Here is a 27,080-nt window from a genome sequence, read left to right on the forward strand (position 1 = left end):
CCCCCTTTCCCTCCCTCTGTGTGTCCCCCTCTGTCACCTCGGCCCAGCTTCCTGGGCACAGACTGTTAGCAGATCTTTGAGTGGCCCTTGGCTTGTTGATGTGAGTTTGTTTCTGATCTCCAGGCACCCATTTGGTGTGATGTGTGTCTGTGCGCTGCTGCTGTGGTGGTGTATGCTGCCACTCTTTCACAATGTTGGCTGTTCATTAGCTGCCGTCATGTGCAAACCAGTGCCTTCACCCCCATGTGTTGATGCAAGGCGTCCGGCATTTGCTGGCAAGTCATTCCTGTGTTGGGACACACTGTTTGTCTGGCTGTGACCTAGGCCATATGGGCAGAGGGCATTGTTGTCTGCTTTGGAGTCGCACTATGTGATTTTTGGTGCCCAGCCTCCCGCCATCCGGGTTACCGTGTCATGTGTTGTTGTCTTCTGTGGCCTGTGACTTGACATTGTCCAGCTGGGTGCATGGGGCATGGTGGCAGCAGTGGCATGTGCCTGCTCATGGAGTGTGGTTGAGTCATGCGATGGCTTGTGGTGGTTGCGTGCCTGTTAGTAATTTTGGTTGTGGTTGCAGTTCCCCCCATGTGAGGTGCGTTGTTTGTGTACTCACCCGGGTCTCGGAGTCCTTCTAATCCTTCAACTGCCTCCACCGGCAGTATGGCCATCACCCTCTCCTCCCAGGGATGGTACTGTACGGGTCTGCGGGAGGGCCCTCCTCCGGTGGCGTTGGCCTGGTCGTGTTCCTCCTGCCTCTTGGCTCTGACCCTCCTCCGCAGATCGTACCACCTGTTCTGGCAATCCTGCTTGGTCCTCCTGGTGTCCGCAACGGCATTCACAGCATCGACGATGGTCTGCCACATGGCTGTTTTGGCTGTCAGGCTGGTGCTTCTGACCAATGTTCCAAAGATCTGTGGCTCGACTCTGAGGATTTGATCAACAAGGACCTCCAACTCTCGGTGACTGAACTTTGGATTCTTGGTAGTGGGCATGGTGAGGGGTGTGGGTGGGGATGGTGTGGGTGTGGGGGGTGTGTGGATGTTGGGGGTGTGTGTGGATGGTTGTGTGTGTGTGTGAATGTGATGAGAGGGTGTTTGTGAGGGTGGTCGTGTGAAGGTGTGCAAGTGTAAGGTGTGGTGTAGCTTGTAGTGTGGTTCTGTGGTGTCTGGCAGCAGTGAGTCTGTTGCAAAGGCTCATGGTTTGTGTGTGTGGGCCCTTTTTATTGGTCCATGGGTGGGTGTGGCAGTGTTTGAAGTTTGGGTGGGTGTGTTATAAGGAGTGGTGGTGTATTGGGCCTCTGTTTGTTTTTGGCAGTTGCAGGTCAGTGATTGTGTTATTTTAGTGGTTGTTGGCCATGTTTAGTGGCTTTGTGCCTTTCGAATGGTGTATTCTTGGGTTGTTTTGTTTTGTCCTGGTTGTGTACGTGCGTTTTGAGCGTGTGTACGGTGTGTACATGGCCCATTTGGTTGTACGATGATGTCCTTGTGTGTGGCTTTGTACGACTCGTACATGCGGTTGTGATGTTGGGGCATGGGGTGCGCTCCGTAGTTAGGAGGTTGTGTTGGGGGTGCGCCAGGAACTACTGGGGTGTAGGTACACGGGGGGTACGACACGTACTGGGGTGGGGGTACGACTGGAACGTACTGGGGTGTAGGTTCACGGTGGTACGACACGTACTGGGGTGGGGGTACGACTGGAACGTACTGGGGTGTAGGTTCACGGTGGTACGACACGTACAGGGGTGGGGGGGTGTAGGTTCACGGTGGTACGACACGTACAGGGGTGGGGGGGTGTACATTGACGGTGGTACGACACGTACAGGGGTGGGGGGGGTGTACATTGACGGTGGTACGACACGTACTGGGGTGGGGGTACGACTGGAATGTACTGGGGTGTAGGTAGACGGGGCTATGATACGTACTGGGGTGGGGGTACGACTGGAACGTACTGGGGTGTAGGTACACGGGGGGTATGACACGTACTGGGGTGGGGGTATGACTGGAACGTACTGGGGTGTACCTAGACGGGTGGGGGTATACATACACGGGGGGTACGTGTCGGACGTACGGGGGCTGGGGGGAGTGTTGGGCGCGTATGCGGGCACATGTCTCCATGGTTGTTGCTATAGATGTTCGGTGCGGACGGTGTTTTTTTCCATACGGTTGTACGCTCGGACGCACGGGATGGATCGTGATTCCTCGGTCGGACTTGGCTTTTCACGTTTGTAAGGTAAATCGTCCGAGGACGTGTCGGACACATTTTCCGACCCGAGGACGTGTGGGGAATGTTTCCCAGTGCGGTTCGTATGGACTTTTTACCATGCGAATCGTGATTGCCAGTTCGTACGGAACTTGTACGATTCGTAGGGTAAAAAGACCCGATACGAGTCGCACGGGGATATTTTTTGCCGGATCGTGATCGGCACCATAGTGTGACCATAGAGGGTTGCGAGAATGAATTCTTCATCTTGATTCTTTGAGATCTGTTATCCAGGAAGGAGGAGAACTATTGTAACACTGTGCCCAAGAGGCCCTTCCTAAGTTCCAATAGGGACAGAAGGTTGTCATGCTTGACCATATCGAAGGCGGAGGACAGATCAAGAAGTATCAATAGGCATGATTCATTGCGGTCAAGCATTTTTAGTATACCATCCATAATATGTGTGAGTGCAGATTCTGTGCTGTGTCCTCGGCAGAAACCCGATTGGTGACTGTCTAAGAGGTTGTAGTTCTCAATGTGGTTGCATAATTGAATTTTTACACATTTATCCAGTAGTTTTGCTAAAGTGTTGGTTATAGGACTATAGTTGTTTAGATCAAATGGAGAGGCGTCGGTTTTCTTTAGTATAGGTGTGACCTGCCCTATTTTAAGACAGTCCAGAATGACGCCTTGACTCAGGGAGGCGTTTACAATTTTTGCCCATAATGGTAGGATAGATGTTTTAAAAATGTTGAACAGGGCAGGAGGCAGGGGGTCAGAGAAAGGATTGGAGGGGTTGATTGCTTGAAGAGTGTTGTCGATAATTTGTTGAGAGATTGGCGAGAAGGTGTGCCAAGAGGCATTGTTTTTTGTGACGTCCCCTGGATTATTAAAATGTACTTCGAATAGAGCGCCCAATTTAGGATCTTAGACCATAGTTTGTAGGAGGGCCATCTTGGATTGGATGTCTAGCTCGATGGTCTTAGTCTTTTTGTGGAAGAAATTGGCAAGCAAGTCACAGGTAGGTGTGGCCAAGTCGTTTAATTCCCTAGATTTAGTTGTATTGTATGATTGATGCTTGACGATTTCAAAGAGTTTTTTTGCCCGGTTGATAGCTTGGTTCAGATGAGTTCTGAAAAAGTCTGCCTTTGCCTTAAGAGACTTCCTATTGTAAGAATTCCTTAACCTTTCTAAGGTGCTCAAGGTTATCAGTGTTAGCAGCCGATTTCCATAGATGCTCTGCAACTCGTAGATTTCTACGCTCCGAGTACAGGCCATCATTGAACCAAGGCTTGAAAATCTTAGAGGAGACTTTTTTTTCCTGGAGGGGCACTGTAGAGTCCAGGATTTCGAGTAACGTGGCATTGCAGAAGGTTGTGAGGTCATGTACATCAGTCATGTCCATCATGAGGGTCAGAGCGGAATTGCAACTGTTTACCAAGGAGATGGGGTTGATATTTTGTAAGTTCCGTTTCCATTGCCTTGATTTTGAGGGTTGGCCCCTTTTATGAGAAATTAATGGAGAAGAGAATGCAATAATGATCAGGCCAATCACATGGGGTGATGGATTCTAGTAGGACGATGTTTGATTTTGCAATGATGAGGTCCAATGTCTCTCCCTTGTTATGCTTTGGGCTGTCACAGAATTAAGATAGCTCTTGTTCTGACAGAAACTCTTTAAAACAGCCTACAACATGATCGTTTGCGTTGTTCCAATGGAGGTTGAAGTCACTCAAGAAAATATGAGGAACTAGTGAGTTGGCGTTGGATGCCATGATCTCCATAATCTCGTCGATACAAGTCAAGTTATCGCCTGGGAGGTGGTAGAATATGTGTAGCTTGCTGGCGACGCGCTTAGCATCAGAGATATTAATGCATAGATAGTAACAGGAGGATAGCCCGATGGAGTCCGCTTGCTTGACTGATATTGAGTTACGATAAATGCAGGCTACCCCTCCCCCTAGTTTCCCGATTCTATCAAGTCGGATTAGGTCATGGGAAGGAGGAACCAGTAAGTCGAGAATGGGTGAGGAGGAGCTATTTAACCAATTACCTATTATAGCCTGTTGGCATGATCGAACTCCGAGTTTGTTCCATTCGCCCCGCAGCAAAGTCCTTCTGTCATTAAGCAATGCGGCACAGACTAGGTGCTCCAATGCTTCAAAATGATAGCTCCACTCCCTACTTTTGATGTTAGTACTGGGGTGACGCCATTTGGGTAAGTGCTTTAAGAAAGGCCATTCTTCCATCCTCAGTGCCATAAACTTTAGCTTCCATAAAAGTGCATACGTGCTTGATAGGTAAGGCGATTTGACCCCCGGTTTAAAGTCAGAAATAACTGCTCAGGCGTGTTTCTTTCTCGACAGTTTTACCCTTTCAGAATGAAACAACCATCTCTTAATGGCGAATTGCAACGCCTGCTGGGATGGATTTGTTCCCCAGTATTCCTCGACGCAGATTAACTGTAGGGAGTGTTCCTGATGGTGTTGATTTTTTTGGGCTGGTTTGGCTGATTGATATTTCTTGCGAGAGTCTTGCCTCCAGGCTACCTTCCTGAGAGTTGCGCAGTCTATTACAGAGCTTGATGAACGCTCCAGGCTCAATGCCACGGGAATCTAATAGGCCAAAATCAAGCCTTACTTGAGCTGGCGATGAAGATCTTGGCAAGTGCCATACTCGTTTTGAGATGTTGGTTGTCATTTTATTCAATGTGTTTATGTTAGTCCCCAACATAATCTTGTGCCCGTATGATGGGGAGTTTGTAATCTTTGCCTTCATTACCGTTAACAGTGGAGTTAGGCTTGGGCCGAGTAGCTGTTTCGCCAGCTTCGCTAAGGCAGTCTCGCGTGATAGGGCTTTTGCCCTGACCGCTTCGTTCTGTTTTAAAACAAATCCTCTTGAATCCCAAAAAATCCCCAAGTATTTGTAAGATAATACTATTTCAATGTTTTTGCTGTTAAAAAAACCACCCGCCTCTCTGCTGCTTCTGCTTCCCAAAAGTGATTGTTTTCGTTTTAGATAGATTTAATTTGAGGGCGTTATTTATTGTGTAGGGGAGCAGCTGATCAAGTTGTCTCTGCAAACCGACCCTTGTTCTGTCCATTTGAGGAGGGTGGGAATTAACGTTGTCCAGTAAGTGAGGTAGGTCCGAGATGAGGTGAAAAAAGAGAGGGGCAAACAAGCATCCTTGTTTGACTCCACTTATAGTCTGTATTTTCTTTGAGATGTGGGAACCCTCTCCCAGCTTTATTCGGATCCAGGTGTTTGAGTGTAGTTGAATTATGGCTTTTAAGGGGACCAGCGGTATTCCCCAGTACTGTAATTTTGGCCATAATCGACCCGCGGCACCCGATCAAAGGCCGCTTTAAAGTCGACGAAACAGCAGTGTAGTTGCATACTTTGGACTGCTGCTATTTCCATCAACACGGATAGTGCAAGTAAGTTGCTTGTGGTTCCTGACTTGGCCACAAAGCCGGTCTGGTCAAAGGGGAGGCGCCTTGTTTTTTCTGCCCAGGATGACAGCTCTTCCAATAAAATACTTGCATAGTATTTAGATTCAACATCGAGAAGAGCTATCATCCTGTAGTTTTTGGGGTCGTTTCTCCTGCCACCTTTGTAGATGGGATGGATAATGGCTCCTTTCCACGACTGCAGAATATTATGGTTGAGCCAGCAGTGTGAAAACAGGTGAGCCAGGTGTTCTGACCACAGGTTTACATCCGATATAAACAGGGCCTGGGGAAGGCCATTGGGACCAGGCGCTCCTTCTGACCTGACTTCACTAATTGTGCGAACAATTTTATTTCTGAATGCTTCTGGGGCCGTCAAGACCTCTGTCATGGAGTCGTCTAGCTTGACCTTGCTATCATTAGTTGTTGATTCCTGGGCATGGTTGACTGAATTATTAGACCCAGTCTTGCCTATGCGTGTCGGTGAGCAGTCTATATATCGACTTTTTAATATCGAGGGACAGAAATATCGAGTCAAAAATATCGAATGTACAAAATATCGAAATAGATAATATCGATGGGAAAAATATCGTTTTTTTTTTACTGATATGTCGATGTAAGTAATAGCGTTAGTAATAATATCGACATGTGAAAATATCGTCATTGTATGTTTAGTAAATATTTTGAAGTTGTTTGTATAAATAGTTAAAATGTATATAATTTGAGAAATATTTATATTGTTTTAGGGGCGGGATGTTGGGTTATAGGGGATAAGGGTGGGGAGTGTTTTAAAAAAGTTAATTAATTTTTTTAATATATTGTAAAATTTAATTAGAAAATTTTAATTAAAATGTGAAATGTATATTTAATTTTAGGAGCGGGATGTTGGTTTATAGGGGATAAGGGTGGGAAGTGTTTTAAAAATGTTTATATATTGTTTAATTTTTGTAAAAATGTATTTAGAAATTGTAAATTAAATTTCGAATTTTACAAATAATTTTAGGAGCGGGATGTTGGTTTAGAGGGGATAAGGGTGGGAAGTGTTTTAAAAATGTTTATATATTTGTTAATTTTTATATTAAAATTATTTAGAAATTGAAAATTAAATTTCGAATTTTACAAATATTTTTAGGAGCGGGATGTTGGTTTGTTGGGGATAAGGGTGGGAAGTGTTTTAAAAATGTTTAGATATTTGTCAATTTTGTATTAAAATTATTTAGAAATTGAAAATTAAATTTCGAAATTTACAAATATTTTTAGGAGCGGGATGTTGGTTTATAGGGGATAAGGGTGGGAATTGTTTTAAAAATGTTTATATATTGATTAATTTTTTTTACAATTTATTTAGAAATTGTAAATTAAATTGCGAATTTTACAAATAATTTTAGGAGCGGGATGTTGGTTTAGAGGGGATGAGGGTGGGAAGTGTTTCATAAATGTTTATATATTTGTTAATTTTGTATTAAAATTATTTAGAAATTGAAAAATAAATTTCGAATTTTACAAATATTTTTAGGAGCGGGATGTTGGTTTATAGGGGATAAGGGTGGGAAGTGTTTTAAAAATGTTTATATAATGTTTAATTTATTTAATTTTTTTTTAAGAAATTGTAAATTAAATTTCTAAATTTACAACTAATTTTAGGAGCGGGATGTTGGTAGATAGGGGATAAGGGTGGGAAGTGTTTTAAAAATTTTTATATATTTGTTAATTTTTAATAAAATTTATTTTGAAATTGTTAATTAAATTTAGAATTTTACAAATAATTTTAGGAGCGGAATGTTGGGTTATAGGGGATAAGGTTGGGAAGTTAATTCAAAATGTTTATATATTTTTAAATTTTAAACAATAATTATTTTGAAAATTTAAATATAATTTAGAATTTTACTAATCCCATAATTAAATATAGATTTCTGTAAGAATAGTCAATTAATTAAGTTCAGTGTCCAGCACTTATCTTAATTAAATATAGAGTGGAGTGGGAATAGTAAATTAATTAAGTTCAGTGTCCAGCACCTACTCTAATTTAATATAGGTTGGAGTGAGAATAGTAAATTAATTATGTTCAGTGTCCAGCACTTATCTTATTTAAATATAGACTAGAGTGGGAATAGTAAATTAATTAAGTTCAGTGTCCAGCATCTACCCTAATTAAATATAGATTGGAGTGAGAATAGTAAATTAATTAAGTTCAGTGTCCAGCACTTATCTTAATTAAATATAGACTGGAGTGGGAATAGTAAATTAATTCAGTTCAGTGTCCAGCACCTACTCTAATTTAATATAGGTTGGAGTGAGAATAGTTAATTAATTATGTTCAGTGTCCAGCACTTATCTTATTTAAATATAGACTAGAGTGGGAATAGTAAATTAATTAAGTCCAGTGTCCAGCATCTACCCTAATTAAATATAGATTGGAGTGATAATAGTAAATTAATTAAGTTCAGTGTCCAGCACTTATCTTAATTAAATATAGACTGGAGTGGGAATAGTAAATTAATTCAGTTCAGTGTCCAGCACCTACTCTAATTTAATATAGGTTGGAGTGAGAATAGTAAATTAATTAAGTTCAGTGTCCAGCACTTATCTTAATTAAATATAGACTGGAGTGAGAATAGTAAATTAATTCAGTTCAGTGTCCAGCACATACTGTAATTAAATATAGGTTGGAGTGAGAATAGTAAATTTATTAAGTTCAGTGTCCAGCACTTATCTTCATTTAATATAGACTGGAGTGGGAATAGTAAATTATTTTAGTTCAGTGTCCAGCACTTATCTTAAATTAATATAGACTGGAGTGGGAATAGTAAATTATTTTAGTTCAGTGTCCAGCACCTACGCTAATTTAATATAGGTTGGAGTGAGAATAGTAAATTAATTAAGTTCAGTGTCCAGCAGTTATGTTAATTAAATATAGATTGGAGTGAGAATAGTAAATTAATTAAGTTCAGTGTCCAGCACTTATCTTAATTAAATATAGACTGGAGTGAGAATAGTAAATTAATTAAGTTCAGTGTCCAGCACCTACTCTAATTTAATATAGGTTGGAGTGAGAATAGTAAATTTATTAAGTTCAGTGTCCAGCACTTATCTTCATTTAATATAGACTGGAGTGGGAATAGTAAATTATTTTAGTTCAGTGTCCAGCACTTATCTTAATTTAATATAGATTGGAGTGGGAATAGTAAATTATTTTAGTTCAGTGTCCAGCACCTACGCTAATTTAATATAGGTTGGATAGAGAATAGTAAATTAATTATGTTCAGTGTCCAGCACTTATCTTAATTAAATATAGACTAGAGTGGGAATAGTTAATTAATTAAGTTCAGTGTCCAGCATCTACCCTAATTAAATATAGATTGGAGTGAGAATAGTAAATTAATTAAGTTCAGTGTCCAGCACTTATCTTAATTAAATATAGATTGGAGTGGGAATAGTAAATTAATTAAGTTCTGTGTCCAGCACATACTCTAAGAAAATATAGGTTGGAGTGAGAATAGTAAATTAATTAAGTTCAGTGTCCAGCACTTATCTTAATTAAATATAGACTGGAGTGAGAATAGTTAATTAATTAAGTTCAGTGTCCAGCACCTACTCTAATGTAATATAGACTGGAGTGGGAATAGTTAATTAATTAAGTTCAGTGTCCAGCACCTACTCTAATGTAATATAGACTGGAGTGGGAATAGTTAATTAATTAAGTTCAGTGTCCAGCACCTACTCTAATGTAATATAGGTTGGAGTGAGAATAGTAACTTAATTAAGTTCAGTGTCCAGCACTTATCTTAATTAAATATAGACTGGAGTGGGAATAGTAAATTAATTCAGTTCAGTGTCCAGCACATACTCTAATTTTGGGCTGGGGAAGCGTCAGTCACATGTTACATCACATGGTATGTGTCAAATATCAGCCTAAGCCCCACCATCTTCAGATAGACACCTGCGCTTTGGGAAGTTGTGATATTTCCCAGTAGGCGAGTCCAACCGTTTGCCTCTCCACGCCAGCCGCCTCCCTCCAGCTCACCTTCTCTCTTTTTCTCTTCTCTTTTGGCATTTTTCCAGGTCTACACACGAGTTTAAGGTGTTTGTACTACTATGCAAGGTCTGTCAATCCAATGCCATGATTGTTGGCATTAGGAGGGTGGACGCCCATACAGTGCTCATGATATACATTGTGGTAGATTTTATCAGTCTCCCAACTCCCAGGTAAACATTGCCACTCCTGAAAACATTTCAATAGAACAATGTTTGTTTAGTTGTAGCTAGCAAGGGGGAGAAAGCGTTGAACAATATTTCATTAAATTGGCCCGCTGCTTCTCTCTTTCCAGTGTTGGTGCACTAACATGCTGCCTAGCGCAATGCACACACCTTGCATAATGGTACAAAGATGTGTATTTGGGTCCATATTATTTACTATTTTATTTCAATTGATCTTTATTGTTTGATTACTTTTGTTTTTTTAATGTATGGTAATCTTGCTAAAAATATGTTGGAGTTAAATGTCCCAAATAGATTAATATCCATAAGTGTCCGGAAGCCTGGGAAATCAAAAGACCGTAGCATCGTTTTTAAAGTCAGGTAAAGAACAGCCGGTGTAAATATTCTAAAGAACTCTAAAATGAAAGCTTGGGAGTAACTAAAATGGGGGGAGAAGGCAGTATTCTGATTAATGACACAGGATGATCAAGGGTTTGAAATTGCTGGAGGGGAGTCATGGATATGCTGCTAGGGGCAAAGGATCTTGCAGCCCTGTCTTCCCAAAGTTTTTTGGCCACTCTTGTTGCAAATTTAGTAAACCGGATGTTGAGCATCATATTTTCTGGGTACATAGCAGCTATTTATTTATTTTATTTTATTTATTTTATATAGCGCGAACGTGACCCACAAGGGTATCAGAGCACGTTACAGTATAAGAACATAAATGGTTGAGGTGGTATACACGCATTCAAATGTGTCAATTTGTACAGAAAAAATATAAAATATATGAATAACAAACATAGAGGACCGTGATTCTGCAGGAAATTGTACAATGGACAGTTAATGAACATTAGGTGATTGTGCTAGCAAACATACATATAATAACTTCTATCGATTCACAGTGGATATAAAATGTATAGATGACCAAGGGGGACCGCAGCCAACTAAGCTTTAGACTACATACAATTATTGAGCAAAAAAGGCAGTGATATAAGTCTTACATACAATAGACTCGTCCAATCCATCTGAGATAGGCAATGGTAATAGGATCTTAAAGATGACTCGGTGACATCCTATAATTAAAACTTAAGACATGAATTTGTTCATTAGTAGTCTTTTTACTTCCATTTTGAATGCAGTAAAGGAAGTAATTCCACGCACTAGTGGAGGTAAAGAGTTCCGAATCTTTGGTGCAATCCCTGAGAAAGCTTTACAACCAGTTCTCCTTTTATGGAAGGATTGAGGTTTCAGAAGGAAAGTGCTCGCACTTCGTAGTTGTCTGCAGCCTCCAGACCTCTCCAGCTTTAGAGCCAAGTAACTGGGTGTATTGTTGTGAATTGCTTTGTGCGTCATGCAGGCCACTTTAAGGTGTATTCTTGCCTTGTAAGGCAACCAATTTAGTGCTTTCAGGGTTATTGAGATGTGACTATTTCTTTTGGTTCCTGATACCAGTCTAGCCGCAGCATTCAGTGCTGCTCTCAGCGGAGCCAACTTGTATTTGGGGAGACCACAGAGGGTGGTGCTTCTGTAGTCTAATCTTGGTAGCACTAGGGCTTGTACTGCCATTTTAGATCTGCCTGAGGGAGAAAGGGTTTGAGTTTCCTTAATATACTCATCTTGTGATTAGCTCCCTTGGTGGCAATAGAGATGTGCGACTGCATATTCAAATGTTTGTCTATGGAGATTCCTAGGGATTTTGCTGAGTCATTTATGAGGGGGACACAGTCAAAGGAGGTTAAGTGTTTTAACCATAAGTCTAGCTTTGGTGTGCGGCTTGGTGGCAAGATGAGAATGAATTCCGTTTTTTTGGTATTCAACATGAGGTGGTTGTTAGTGAGCCAGCTTTGCGTGTTCAGCAGAATTGTGTTGAGGGCAATGAAGTCATCTGGTGAGGTGATTTTCAGATACAGCTGGGTGTCATCCACGGACAGGTGATATAGAATGTTCGTTGATTTCAGTGCGTTCGCCAGAGGCTCCATTAGGAGGTTGAAAAGAATGGGTGATAGGGCAGATCCCTGAGACACACCAAGGTGCCGATCACGATCCGGCAAAAACCGGGTACGAACCGTCGGACGGAGCCTAATCTCCGCCCGACGCGTACCCGGTCGTCAATTTTTACAAACAAGGAATTACGATTCGCACGGGTACACCATTACCGTACGATTCGTAAAAAAGCCCGAGCGAACAAAAAAACACCTACCAATGCGATCCGGGAAAGCGCCGACCTGACGTCGGGACGCTCGCAGCCAGCCATTCACGACCTAGGAATCACGATTCGCACCGACGTCACCCCGCACGGTGAATATTTTGCGGCAACCAAAAACTGCCGGGAAAACAGGACGACGCGAACAAGGACCACCAGTACGCGACGGACAGACGACGACGCGATCAAGGAGGACCCGTACGCGACAGCACGACGCGATCAAGGAGTACCAGTACGCGACGGACAGACATGGACCCGAACCTACGAGTCATCCCGGCCCTCATAGCAGTACACCTCCTCTACAGGTTACGACGCAGACGCCGCAGAAGGTCAGAATAACTAAGGGAGGGGGGAAAGTGGGGTGGGGTGGGGGTGGCACGACCAGGGCAGGCCACAAAACAACCACATAAGTCACACACCACACATGGCCTGGACATACCTGACTCCCATGCCCTGGTCACCACGAGGGGGTGGGGGCGTGTCCTGATAAGCCAGCGACCGCCACAACGGAAGTCCGTCACCACGCGAACCGGCAACACAACCAGACAGGTACGTCCCGTACCCACGCCTGAAGAGCGTGGGTACGAGTCGTACCACGCCCACACACACGTCACCACAACAATGGCGGGACGGATCGTACCCACGTGGCAAAGGCCTGGGTACGGCCCGCACAAGCATCACATAGCGTGGGGACGGATATGTACGCACCCTACCCCCACCCCGTATGCAAGGAGCGTAGCCCCCACCCCAACAGTGAAAGTACGACCCGTACCCCCACCCGCGTATGCATGGAGCGTACCCCCACCCCAACAGTGAAAGTACGACCCGTACCCCCACCCGCGTATGCATGGAGCGTACCCCCACCCCAACAGTGAAAGTACGACCCGTACCCCCACCCGCGTATGCATGGAGCGTACCCCCACCCCAACAGTGTAAGTACGACCCGTACCCCCACCCGCGTATGCATGGAGCGTACCCCCACTCCAACAGTGTAAGTACGACCCGTACCCCCACCCGCGTATGCATGGAGCGTACCCCCCATGCCAACAGTGTAAGTACGACCCGTACCCTCACCCGCGTATGCAAGGAGCGTACCCCCCACCCCAACAGTGTAAGTACGACCCGTACCCTCACCCGCGTATGCAAGGAGCATACCCCACACCCCAACAGTGAAAGTACGACCCGTACCCTCACCCGCGTATGCAAGGAGCGTACCCCCCACCCCAACAGTGAAAGTACGACCCGTACCCTCACCCGCGTATGCAAGGAGCGTACCCCCACCCCAACAGTGTAAGTACGACCCGTACCCCCACCCGCGTATGCATGGAGCGTACCCCCACTCCAACAGTGTAAGTACGACCCGTACCCCCACCCGCGTATGCATGGAGCGTACCCCCCATGCCAACAGTGTAAGTACGACTCGAACCCTCACCCGCGGACGGACGGACCGTACCCCCACCCCCACCAGTGTAAGTACGACCCGTACCCCCACCCGCGTATGCATGGAGCGTACCCCCCATGCCAACAGTGTAAGTACGACTCCTACCCCCACCCGCGGACTCACGGACCGTACCACCACCACACCAGTGTAAGTACGACTCGAACCCTCACCCGCGGACGTACGGACCGTACCCCCACCCCCACCAGTGTAAGTACGACTCCTGGACTCACGGACCGTACCCCCACCACACCAGTGTAAGTACGACTCGAACCCTCACCCGCGTATGCAAGGAGCGTACCCCCCACCCCAACAGTGTAAGTACGACCCGTACCCTCACCCGCGTATGCAAGGAGCGTACCCCCCACCCCAACAGTGTAAGTACGACCCGTACACTCACCCGCATATGCAAGGAGCGTACCCCACACCCCAACAGTGAAAGTACGACCCGTACCCTCACCCGCGTATGCAAGGAGCGTACCCCCCACCCCAACAGTGAAAGTACGACCCGTACCCTCACCCGCGTATGCAAGGAGCGTACCCCCACTCCAACAGTGTAAGTACGACCCGTACCCCCACCCGCGTATGCATGGAGCGTACCCCCCACTCCAACAGTGTAAGTACGACCCGTACCCTCACCCGCGTATGCAAGGAGCGTACCCCCCACCCCAACAGTGTAAGTACGACCCGTACCCTCACCTCGAATGCATGGAGCGCACCCACACCGTGTATGTCCCAAGCGTACATATCCAGAAATAGGAGGTGTGTGTGCAGAGTCCACCCAGCAGTGCCCAGACACAGGAGGGGTGTGTGCAGAGTCCTCCCAGCAGTGCCCTGAGACAGGAGGGGTGGGTGTGGAGTCCTCCCAGCAGTGCCCTGAGACAGGAGGGGTGGGTGTGGAGTCCTCCCAGCAGTGCCCTGAGACAGGAGGGGTGTGTGCAGATTCCTGCCAGCAGTGCCCTGAGACAGGAGGGGTGTGTGCAGATTCCTCCCAGCAGTGCCCTGAGACAGGAGGGGTGGGTGTGGAGTCCTCCCAGCAGTGCCCTGAGACAGGAGGGGTGGGTGTGGAGTCCTCCCAGCAGTGCCCTGAGACAGGAGGGGTGTGTGCAGATTCCTCCCAGCAGTGCCCTGAGACAGGAGGGGTGTGTGCAGATTCCTCCCAGCAGTGCCCTGAGACAGGAGGGGTGGGTGTGGAGTCCTCCCAGCAGTGCCCTGAGACAGGAGGGGTGGGTGTGGAGTCCTCCCAGCAGTGCCCAGAGACAGGAGGGGTGTAACACATGTGTGTGAGGCCGGAATTACCCACATCCATACTGCCTACAAGGGAACATGTCCCCATGAACTCATGTCAACAGACTCCACACACAAGTACAGTGATCACCAAGGATGCCACGATTGTTGCAGGTGGAGACATGGCCATGCATGCATGGCCAAAGTAGAAGGGCTCCGTCACACACACAGCTCATGTAGACACAGCTCTGCGCTAAACATTGTGAACACCCTGCAGGGAAGAAATCTGGGTACACAGAGGAAGGAATACACCCTGGGACAATTGAACCATGCAGTAACTGCTGACATGACCTAAGGAAGTTAGCCAACACCTTGTGATGGCACACAGATCCCAGGGTCGCCCCAATGAGCAGAACACTACTAAAAATCCCACACACCCAAAGCCTTAAACACCACCCAAAACAATGTAGCAGCCCCACCAACACCAATACCACCATAGCAGGAGTGTGATAATGAAAACAAAATTAAGCTTTATTCAGCATGAGCACAATGTCCGTGGATCGCAGGCAGTTCAATTTTAACAAAGGCCATAGGGCAGTCAATGATTCCCAGCTGGATGGGGGACACAGTGGGATGTGTGTCCCCTACCTTGCCTGCACAGTCAAATGGCATCGTCTTCCATACTGGTGAGGGCATCAGGGGGGGGGGAAGCAACAGGCACCGCAGGGACATCAGGGCAAAGGGGCGGCGTTGTGGGTGCAGGGATGGAGGACTCAACCACAGGGGGTGTGTCATGGCCAAAGGCGGAGGCCAGGATGGCACTACACACCTTAGCAAGGTCCTCCAGGGACTCCCCTGCACCCGAAGTGACCTCAGGCCCCAAGGAGGGGGGGGGGTCAGAGGGATGGGTTGCAGCGCCACCGGGGGAGGGTGGAGACAGGGGGGGAGACTCAACCACCCTGACCGAGGACTTCCTTGACCGCTTGCGTGGTGGTGGAACTGTGGGGCTCAGGGACAGAGCGGCCATGAAGGAGTCCTTGGGGGAGATGTGGCCAGGAGAGCTGAGGGGAGGGGATTTGGAGGGAGTGGATTGTGTGGAATGCGGACTCCCACTCTGGCTGCGTGTCACACGTTTGCCCCCCGACCCAGTGGGTGTGCCTATCTCACCCTGTGTGTGCGTGTCAGGAGGAGTGCGGTGGACCTTCCCTGCTGGTGTGGTGCCTGTGTCTGTTGTGGTGGGTGCATGCCGACGTCTGGGTGTACGTGGGACAGGCATGGAAGTGGGAAGTGTGGATGGGGCAGGAGTAGGTGGGGGGAGGTCGCGCTGCAGGAGACCCACTGCTGCAGTCAGTGTGGAGTCTAAGGACCTCAGCAAGTTGCGTTGGTCAGCCTGCGAAGAATGAATGCCCTCCAAGAATGCCTCGATGTTGGTGAGGGTTTTCCCGTGGGCATGGAGGACATTAAGGATCGCAGCCTGACCAACCTGCATTTGCCGCTGGATGTCCATAGACTCAGCATTGGCGGCAGCAGTGGAGACAGGGGCAGGGGGTGCGGTGCCTGGCAGGAAGGAGACATACGGTGACCGGGCACGCTGGGAAGGGACACGAGCAAGTGGGAGGCGGCTGATGGGAACTGAGGGGGCGGTGCAAGGTGTTGTTCCGCTGTCAGCTGCTGGTGCAGCCACCGCCCACTCGGAGAACTCCTCCTCGGACGTGTCAGCTTCGTATTCTGACGTGCCAGTCGACAGGTCCTCGGCAGCACTATCCTCCACCTCTGTCCCACTCGATGTACCAGCCCCGATGTCACGGCTGGCACTGGTGCTCGGTCCCTCCGCCTTGCCTGTGTCCATGTCTCCCTCTGTGTCCCCCGACGATGCTGTGGGCAGGGTGGAGAGACATAAATTAATCAGATAGCTGTACACATCAGTCACATGAGTCCAATCGACATAGGTAACATTGCATAGCCTGAAAAGGAAGATCCCTAACATCTTCAAAACAAGGTACCGATGTAGGGCATGAAACACACAGTTGGTTGAGCCACCATGCCACTGAAATACCATGGAGAGCATGAGACAATAGCTAAAGACAGGAAACGGAGTCTGACATAGCACCCAGGCCCTGGGGACAATCCAGCACTGCATCTGCACCACACAGCGTTGGCGAAAATACCGATGACCAGGGACCATATCTGTTAGACCTGGCATCATTGGCATGAGTCTCTCCTCCATTTTTTTCTGTTTGCCTCCACTGTTTACGATGTTTTTGCTGGTTTATTGCTTTGGGCACTGTGCCACTGCTGATCAGTGCCACAGTGCAAGTGCTCCCTATGTTAAATTGCTACATTGATTGATGTTACCATGATTGGCTTGGTTGACTTACTGTTCAGACCCTAGTCTAGTGCACTGCGTGTGCCAAGGGCGTGTAAGTTAACTGCTGCTGGTGGGCTTGCAGCACTGGTTGTGCCACCCACAGAAGCAGCGTGTAAAATATGTCTCAGGCCTGCCACCGCAGCGCCTGCGTGCAGTCCCCGACTGCCATGTCGACTTGGCAAGGAAACCTACTTGCCAGTCTCGAAACCTTCACTTTGCCACATTTCAGACACCTCTATGGTAGGCCCTAGGGCAGGGTGCATTGTTGGTAAAAGGTAGGTCATGCCCTGATGTGTGTGGCATGACCTAATAGTGAATTACAGCCATTTTCGTTTTTCACTATTGAAGGGCTACCTGCCTCCCATAGGCCAGAATGGGCAGACGGATTATTAACTCCATTATAATCTATCTGACTCAGGGAGCATGGTAGCAGGTCGAGTTTAGTATCCCTGAACTCAGGATTTAATAACACACCCTTTAGGATGGATGGTTTTTAAATTCTATGTTTGAAAATAGCCCTTTTAGAAAGTGGCTATTTTCTTGTCCAACTATCCACCGGTCTCTGCTGGTTTGGTGTGTGTGTCAGGGGCTGGGTGGCTCCAGAGGTCTGAATGGGTCAGTGTGGGGTGAATGAGGCATTTACACATAGAGTGAGGGAAGAGTAGCCTGCCCTGCCTGACACAATTCTGGCTCCACCTCCTGCTGGGCGACTGATAGCCCTGCTCCTGCCAGTGACAATACTGGCTCCGCCTCCTGCTGGGCGGCCGAGGACTCTGCCCTGCTCAGTGAATAGGCCAGGTGCCTCTGCCTGGCAACACCCACAACAAACCTGAGATGGGGGGAATTTCCCTGCTTGGACAAAGGGAACAAAGGAGAAAAGGGGTATAAGAGAAGGACCCCTGAACCAAGAACTCAGATCACTTCTGACAAGGAAACCTGTACCAAGGACAAGAAGCCTGCTGATCTAAGGACTTGCCTCCCCTTTCTGCCAGAGTGCTGTTTTGCTGTGGAGGAACCTGAAAGCTGCTTCTTTATTTTTGCCAAGGAACAAGGAGAGAGGAACTTGGTGTGTACTCTCTGAACACTTGCTAGGAAATCTCCAAGGGCTGGAAGAGTGCCAGTCTCCTGCTGAAGTCACAGGGCCAAAGGACTTCACCATTTTGCTGAAATTGCTGGAAAGTGTTGTTTCCAGTACACAAGGGAAAATCTGCAGTCTCGACGCCGCCGACGCCGCCGAATCCAGCTCGACATCGTGAGTAACGGCTCCAGTGTTCCGAGCCTTCGACGCCGGCCGCCGGGCCCGGTCGACGCCAGCAGCAACGCCAGTGAGCAGTGGGTATCGGCTCCACCTCCAAGCGACCCCGTCCCGACGCCGCTGCTGATCGCATCGACTCGACGCCCTTCTCGACGCCGTGAGCGCTGCTCCGGCCCGACATCCCTCGACGCCGCTGCAGATCGACCCGAATCCGAGGCACGATCGACGCCGACCTCGACGCCGACATCTCGACGCCGTGGATCATCGTCTTCTTCGTTTCTCAAGGTACTGTACTTGTGGGGTCTGTTGCAACTCCAGGCTCGACGTAGCGCTCCTCGCGGTCGACGCCGAACCTTGGGAATCTTGTAGACTCGACGTCGTGTGACTCCTGTGGGGGTTACATTGTTGCCAAAGAACTGTGCTCAGAAGAATACTTTGCTAAAGAACTATTTGCCGAGAAGAAACCTTACTTGAACTATTATTTTTCCTTCCAAAGAGTATTTATTAAGACTGTGGTATATTTTTGTCGTTATTTGGTCTTGTGCTAAGCCTTATATAAAAATCCTATTTTTATAATAACTTCTGTGTCGTGTCCATCTGTAGTGTATTCACTTTATTACTGTATGTGGTCATAAATGCTTAACACACTGCCTCTGAGATAAGCCTGTCTGCTCTGCCAAGCTACCAAGGGGGTAGCAGGGGTTATCTGAGTGTGTAATCCCCTTGCCCTGACTAGAGTTGGTTGGTCCCTATTTGTCAGAAGTGTATACCTCTGCCAACTAGAGACCGCCGGTTCTAACATTGGTGGTCAGCGGTGAGGATTGAACTTTGCATTTATGACTCATGTGCAGTGATTAGTGTATGCTACATAGTGAAAGCAGACCATAACGCAGCCACAATCTGTTTTTGGTAGGATATTCTATTTTTGTTCTCCGCTTTCCTGGAACTTATTTTTTTAAACACTGCCAGTTTTGACCATGGAGAATGCCGGAGCTGCTGCACCTGCTGAGAGTGTTGTGGGGGAATTTGACAAGAAATTGATCAATAAGTACAAGTTAAAGGAGCTACAGGAATATTGCAAGCAGTTTAAAGTTCCTACCACAGGTCTCAGATTGAGAGACGACTTCCTTAAAGCGCTGAAGGCCTGGTTAGAGGCCAGAAATCCCTCTGATCCGGTGGTGGTACCGGAAGAGGAAGAAGAGGAGGAAGAGCCCGCAGATGGGCCAGTGTCATCTCCCGGCAGTAGTGTTTCCTCTAAGGGCCTTTCTCCTGAAGAGTTGGAAGACAGGGAGAGGGAGAGGGGACACCAGTTAGAAATGGCAAAGCTTAAATTAGGAGGGCAGTTGGAATTAGAGAATGCCAGAAGCAAGAGAGAAGCTGAAATGGAGAGCAAAAGGTTAGATTTTGAGAGAGAGAAATTAGCGTTTGAACGTGAGAAGATGGTGAGGGAGATGGAGCTTAAAACTAAGAGTTTAGAGTTGAATCCCTCTGGTGGCAGCACTCCATCTGTGCCTGCAGAAAGTAGGTTTTATTTTCCTAAAGATGTGATCAAAGATTACAGTAAGAATGAAGATATTAGCCAATGGTTTAAAGCATATGAGTTAGCGTTATTGGCCCACCGGGTCCCTGAGAAAGATTGGGGAACGGGGTTGTGGAGCCGCTTTACAAATGAAGGGAGAGATACCTTGTTGAGCCTTCCTGCTGAGGATAGGATGTCTTATACTCATATGAAAGATGCTTTAATGCTGAGATATGGCTTAACCCCAGAAAAGTACAGACAAACCTTTAGAGAATGTAAGAAGTTGCCTGGTACTACGTGGGTTGAATATGTGTCTTTTTTCTGCAGAACCATGGATGGTTGGATAAAGGGTAGCAAGGTTGATAGTTATGATGCTCTTTATGATTTATTTGCCTGGGAGCACTTGTCTAATAACTGTTTTCCAGAGCTACGCCAGCACCTTGTTGATAGCAAGATATCTAACCCTAGAAAACTTGCTGAGGAGGCGGACCGCTGGGTCAGTACCAGGGTCCACAAGGGTCCAGTGGGAGACTCAGCCAAAGGTGGGCAGGGTCCCCAGCAGAAGAGTGGGGGGGACAGGGGTAAACAGAGGGAGTTTCAGAAAGGGCCCCAAAGTAGTCCCCAAGGGAACCAAGGGAAGGGTTCCCAGCCTCCCCCTGTAAAGAAGCCAGAGGCCCCGACAGGTAAACCTGTTCACAGGGGCCCCATGACCTGCTATGCCTGTAAGCAGGTGGGACACCGTTATTATGATCCCCAGTGTCCCATGAAGGATTCGAATGCACCGCCGCGTGCGCCCCCTCGTCAGGTAGCGAGTGTAGCCCTGGGAGGGGAGGAGATGGGTGCCCCCGGTGGGTGGGGTCCCGCAGAAATGTCCCTGGTCTCTTTAGGAGACGTGGAAATGGTCCCTCCAACCCCTCTGCCTAGTAACACTAAGAAATATAGGCAGTGGGTGACCATTAATGGCCATAGGGTGGAAGCTCTCAGAGACACCGGAGCGAGTGTGACAGCTGTCAAGTGTCACTTGGTGTCCAGAGAGCAGGTGGTCCCTCATGCATTCTACCCCGTTGTAGCTGCTGACAACTCACAGAGTCAGTGTGAGGTAGCTCAAGTTCCTTTTGAGTGGGGGGGAGTCTCAGGTACTCTTCAGGTTGCTGTGAGGCCCGCCATGCCTGTTGATTGTCTCCTGGGCAATGATTTGGAGGACTCCCCTTGGGCTAAGGTGGAGAGAAAATCGCATCTGGAAATGTTGGGTCTGCCTGAGTGGGTGTGTGCGACCACCCGGTCCATGTCAGTTAGTAAGGGTGTTGATGGGGCCCTGGAGCCTGAAAGTATGGCCCAGGTCCCAACCGTGAAGAGAAGAGGCAGGGGGCGCGGGAAACCGTCCCCCATCGTTCCCGCGGTCCAGGAGGGAGCAGACCCTGAGGGGGATGCCCTGGAACCGACAGGAGAACAAGTGGCCGAACTGGGAGACCTGCCCGAGCTGACCCATTGGCAGCAGGATGGTGGTCCCTCCAGGGAGGAATTTTGTGCTGAACAGAAAGTGTGCCCTTCTCTTGTGGGTATGAGGCAGCAGGCCTCAGCCCAAACGACAGGTGATCAGTCAGGATCACATTGGGTCTACTGGGAGAACGACCTCCTGTATAGCGAGCCTAAGGCTGCTGAGCCTGGGTCAGCCCGTGTGCTGGTGGTACCCCAGCACTTCAGAGCCTTCCTACTGGGGTTGGCTCATGACGTTCCGTTAGCTGGACATCTGGGGCAGGACAAGACCTATGACAGGCTTGTCACCCATTTTTATTGGCCCCAGATGAGAAGGGATTCAGATATCCATTGTAGGACCTGTCAAACTTGCCAGGCAAGTGGGAAAAGTGGGCGGAAGCAGAAGGCTCCCCTCCAACCTTTTCCCGTCGTCAGTACCCCCTTTGAGCGAGTGGGAATTGACATTGTGGGGCCACTGGACCCCAAGACAGCCATGGGCAACAGGTTTATCCTGGTCTTGGTGGACCATGCCACCCGGTACCCGGAAGCCATCCCTCTCCGCACAGTGACGGCCCCCGTGGTGGGACGGGCACTGATGGGTGTTTTCTCCCGCATGGGGTTCCCCAGAGAGGTGGTGTCAGACCGGGGCACCAACTTCATTTCGAATTATATGAAGTCTCTGTGGAAGGAGTGTGGGGTAACCTACAAGTTTACCACTCCTTACCACCCTCAAGGTAATGGGCTGGTTGAGAGATTCAACCGGACCCTAAAAGGCATGATCATGGGTCTTGAAGAACCAATGAGGCGTAAATGGGACGTCCTCTTGCCATGCCTGCTGTTTGCTTACCGTGAGGTGCCACAGAAGTCTCTAGGGTTCAGCCCATTTGAGCTTTTGTATGGTCACCCGGTAAGAGGACCTTTGAGTCTGGTTAAAGAAGGCTGGGAGCAATCTCCCAGGAAACCTCCCCAGGATGTATATAGTTACATGCTGGCCTTTAGGAACCAGACTCGGCGCTTCAGAGATCTTGCTCAGGCAAATCTGGAGGCCAGCCAGGAAGAGATGAAGCGGTGGTACGATCAGAATGCCACTCTGGTTGAGCTTCAACCTGGTCAGAAAGTTTGGGTCATGGCCCCTGTGGAACCTTGTGCGCTCAAGGACAGGTGGACTGGACCATTTGAGGTTGTGGAGAAAAAGAGCGATGTCACCTACTTGGTGGACTTGAAGTCTCCCAGGAACCCCTTAAGGGTCCTGCATGTCAACCGGTTAAAGCCCCACTTAGAAAGGTCCGAAGTGGGCATGCTCCTTGCCACAGATGCTGGGATGGAGGAGGAGAGTGAGCCTCTTCCTGACCTCCTGTGTGCAAAAGAAAAAGATGGGTCAGTGGATGGTGTTGTCCTCTCTGACACACTGACCCCTGAGCAGCAGCAAGATTGTCGCCATCTGTTGGTACAATTCCCTGATCTGTTCTCCTTAATCCCTGGTGTCACTCAGTGGTGTGTCCATGATGTGGACACTGGGGACAGCACTCCTGTGAGGCACAAGGCCTACAGGGTGACTGAAAAGGTCAGATCATATATCAAGGAGGAGGTCTCCAAGATGTTTGCCTTAGGGGTGGTTGAGTCCTCTAGCAGCCCTTGGGCCAGCCCAGTGGTCTTGGTCCCAAAGGCTGCAGCGCCTGGTGCTTCACCAGAACTTCGGTTCTGTGTGGATTACCGAGGACTCAATTCGGTCACCAAGACTGACGCGCACCCCATCCCCAGAGCTGATGAGCTCATCGATCGGTTGGGGGCTGCCCGGTACCTTAGTACGTTTGATCTAACGTCTGGGTACTGGCAGATCGCCTTGACTGATGGGGCAAAAGAGAGGTCTGCATTTTCCACACCAGATGGGCACTACCAGTTCCGTGTGATGCCCTTTGGGATGAAGAATGCCCCTGCCACATTCCAGAGGTTGGTTAACCAGATATTGGCCGGGCTGGAAGATTTCAGCGCCGCCTACCTGGACGATATAGCAGTGTTCAGCGCCAGCTGGGAGGAACACTTGCGCCACCTCCAGGAAGTGTTGTTGGCCCTGCGCAGAGCAGGCCTCACAATCAAGGCTAGTAAGTGCCAGATTGGGCAGGGTTCAGTGGTGTACTTGGGGCACCAAGTAGGGAGCGGCAAGGTGGCCCCTGTGCAACCCAAGATAGATACCATCCTGGCTTGGGAACCGCCCAAAACCCAGACTCAGGTGAGAGCCTTCTTGGGTCTCACGGGTTACTACAGGAGATTTGTCAAGGGGTATGGCAACATTGTGCACCCCTTGACCTCGCTGACTTCCAGGAAGCAGCCGAGACTTGTGATCTGGACTGATGCCTGTCAGAACGCCTTTGACACCCTGAAAACTGCAATGTGTACAGCACCGGTCCTCCAGGCACCCGACTTTTCAAAAGAATTCATTGTCCAGACAGACGCTTCAGAGCATGGTGTGGGGGCTGCTCTAGCACAGATGAATGAGGAGGGCCGAGACTTACCTGTAGCCTTCATCAGCCGGAGGTTACTTCCCAGGGAACAAAGGTGGAGTGCGATAGAGCGTGAGGCATTTGCTGTGGTCTGGGCGCTGAAGAAGCTAAGACCCTACCTGTTTGGGACTCACTTCCGGGTTCAGACAGACCACAGGCCCCTCAGATGGTTAATGCAGATGAGGGGTGAGAACCCAAAGCTGTTGAGGTGGTCCATTTCCCTACAGGGGATGGACTTTACGGTGGAACACCGCCCTGGTACAGATCACGCCAATGCTGATGGTCTGTCCAGATTTTTCCGCCTTAGTGATGAGGACTCCCTGGGTGAAGGGTAGTTCTCCCCACATTTCAGCTGGAGGGGACACGTGTTAGACCTGGCATCATTGGCATGAGTCTCTCCTCCATTTTTTTCTGTTAGCCTCCACTGTTTACGATGTTTTTGCTGGTTTATTGCTTTGGGCACTGTGCCACTGCTGATCAGTGCCACAGTGCAAGTGCTCCCTATGTTAAATTGTTACATTGATTGATGTTACCATGATTGGCTTGGTTGACTTACTGTTCAGACCCTAGTCTAGTGCACTGCGTGTGCCAAGGGCGTGTAAGTTAACTGCTGCTGGTGGGCTTGCAGCACTGGTTGTGCCACCCACAGAAGCAGCGTGTAAAATATGTCTCAGGCCTGCCACCGCAGCGCCTGCGTGCAGTCCCCGACTGCCATGTCGACTTGGCAAGGAAACCTACTTGCCAGTCTCGAAACCTTCACTTTGCCACATTTCAGACACCTCTATGGTAGGCCCTAGGGCAGGGTGCATTGTTGGTAAAAGGTAGGTCATGCCCTGATGTGTGTGGCATGACCTAATAGTGAATTACAGCCATTTTCGTTTTTCACTATTGAAGGGCTACCTGCCTCCCATAGGCCAGAATGGGCAGACGGATTATTAACTCCATTATAATCTATCTGACTCAGGGAGCATGGTAGCAGGTCGAGTTTAGTATCCCTGAACTCAGGTTTTAATAACACACCCTTTAGGATGGATGGTTTTTAAATTCTATGTTTGAAAATAGCCCTTTTAGAAAGTGGCTATTTTCTTGTCCAACTATCCACCGGTCTCTGCTGGTTTGGTGTGTGTGTCAGGGGCTGGGTGGCTCCAGAGGTCTGAATGGGACAGTGTGGGGTGAATGAGGCATTTACACATAGAGTGAGGGAAGAGTAGCCTGCCCTGCCTGACACAATTCTGGCTCCACCTCCTGCTGGGCGACTGATAGCCCTGCTCCTGCCAGTGACAATACTGGCTCCGCCTCCTGCTGGGCGGCCGAGGACTCTGCCCTGCTCAGTGAATAGGCCAGGTGCCTCTGCCTGGCAACACCCACAACAAACCTGAGATGGGGGGAATTTCCCTGCTTGGACAAAGGGAACAAAGGAGAAAAGGGGTATAAGAGAAGGACCCCTGAACCAAGAACTCAGATCACTTCTGACAAGGAAACCTGTACCAAGGACAAGAAGCCTGCTGATCTAAGGACTTGCCTCCCCTTTCTGCCAGAGTGCTGTTTTGCTGTGGAGGAACCTGAAAGCTGCTTCTTTATTTTTGCCAAGGAACAAGGAGAGAGGAACTTGGTGTGTACTCTCTGAACACTTGCTAGGAAATCTCCAAGGGCTGGAAGAGTGCCAGTCTCCTGCTGAAGTCACAGGGCCAAAGGACTTCACCATTTTGCTGAAATTGCTGGAAAGTGTTGTTTCCAGTACACAAGGGAAAATCTGCAGTCTCGACGCCGCCGACGCCGCCGAATCCAGCTCGACATCGTGAGTAACGGCTCCAGTGTTCCGAGCCTTCGACGCCGGCCGCCGGGCCCGGTCGACGCCAGCAGCAACGCCAGTGAGCAGTGGGTATCGGCTCCACCTCCAAGCGACCCCGTCCCGACGCCGCTGCTGATCGCATCGACTCGACGCCCTTCTCGACGCCGTGAGCGCTGCTCCGGCCCGACATCCCTCGACGCCGCTGCAGATCGACCCGAATCCGAGGCACGATCGACGCCGACCTCGACGCCGACATCTCGACGCCGTGGATCATCGTCTTCTTCGTTTCTCAAGGTACTGTACTTGTGGGGTCTGTTGCAACTCCAGGCTCGACGTAGCGCTCCTCGCGGTCGACGCCGAACCTTGGGAATCTTGTAGACTCGACGTCGTGTGACTCCTGTGGGGGTTACATTGTTGCCAAAGAACTGTGCTCAGAAGAATACTTTGCTAAAGAACTATTTGCCGAGAAGAAACCTTACTTGAACTATTATTTTTCCTTCCAAAGAGTATTTATTAAGACTGTGGTATATTTTTGTCGTTATTTGGTCTTGTGCTAAGCCTTATATAAAAATCCTATTTTTATAATAACTTCTGTGTCGTGTCCATCTGTAGTGTATTCACTTTATTACTGTATGTGGTCATAAATGCTTAACACACTGCCTCTGAGATAAGCCTGTCTGCTCTGCCAAGCTACCAAGGGGGTAGCAGGGGTTATCTGAGTGTGTAATCCCCTTGCCCTGACTAGAGTTGGTTGGTCCCTATTTGTCAGAAGTGTATACCTCTGCCAACTAGAGACCGCCGGTTCTAACAATATCCATGAACTAGAGACACATGCTGCATAGGTAATGCTGCAAACATGCCCAACATGACTCGGTCACTGCACCTTGCGTGTGTGTCCAGTAACATCACACACTGGCCAGACCCAGCAAGTAGAAATCAGGATTTGACACATAGGCATTGCCCGCCCCAAAAAACCCCCACACGATGCAAATTGTTGAGACACAGGTGGCACCAACATCTCATAGTCTGGGTGATAAACACAGGGGCAGGCAAAAAGCAAGATTGGACGCCAAACAGCCAAGGTGCGCCTGTACAAATAATGAGGTACCAGTGCCCATCCTCAGATGAGTATAACAAGACACACAGGCACTGGCAACTGTGAGTATGAAGAAGGACAATCAGGTCAGGCTGCACAGTGGACACCTGTACATAATAGCACGTCTATATACATGGTGACAGGGGACAATGGCACAGAGCACAACCTACGCTGTAGACAGTGAGAGTGTCCACGTTGATGATGACACATACAATACTGAGGATAAGGTGCCCCAGGGGACAGTAGTGGGCACGCAACTACATGCTACTGAATGGTAATGACTGCTACACACGTCACCATCCCTGCACTATGCGTATCGCACACTCATGCACATCATGTCACAGGCCACTACATAGGACATGC

Source organism: Triturus cristatus, chromosome 6, assembly GCF_964204655.1.
Source record: "Triturus cristatus chromosome 6, aTriCri1.1, whole genome shotgun sequence".
NCBI lineage: Eukaryota > Metazoa > Chordata > Amphibia > Caudata > Salamandridae > Triturus > Triturus cristatus.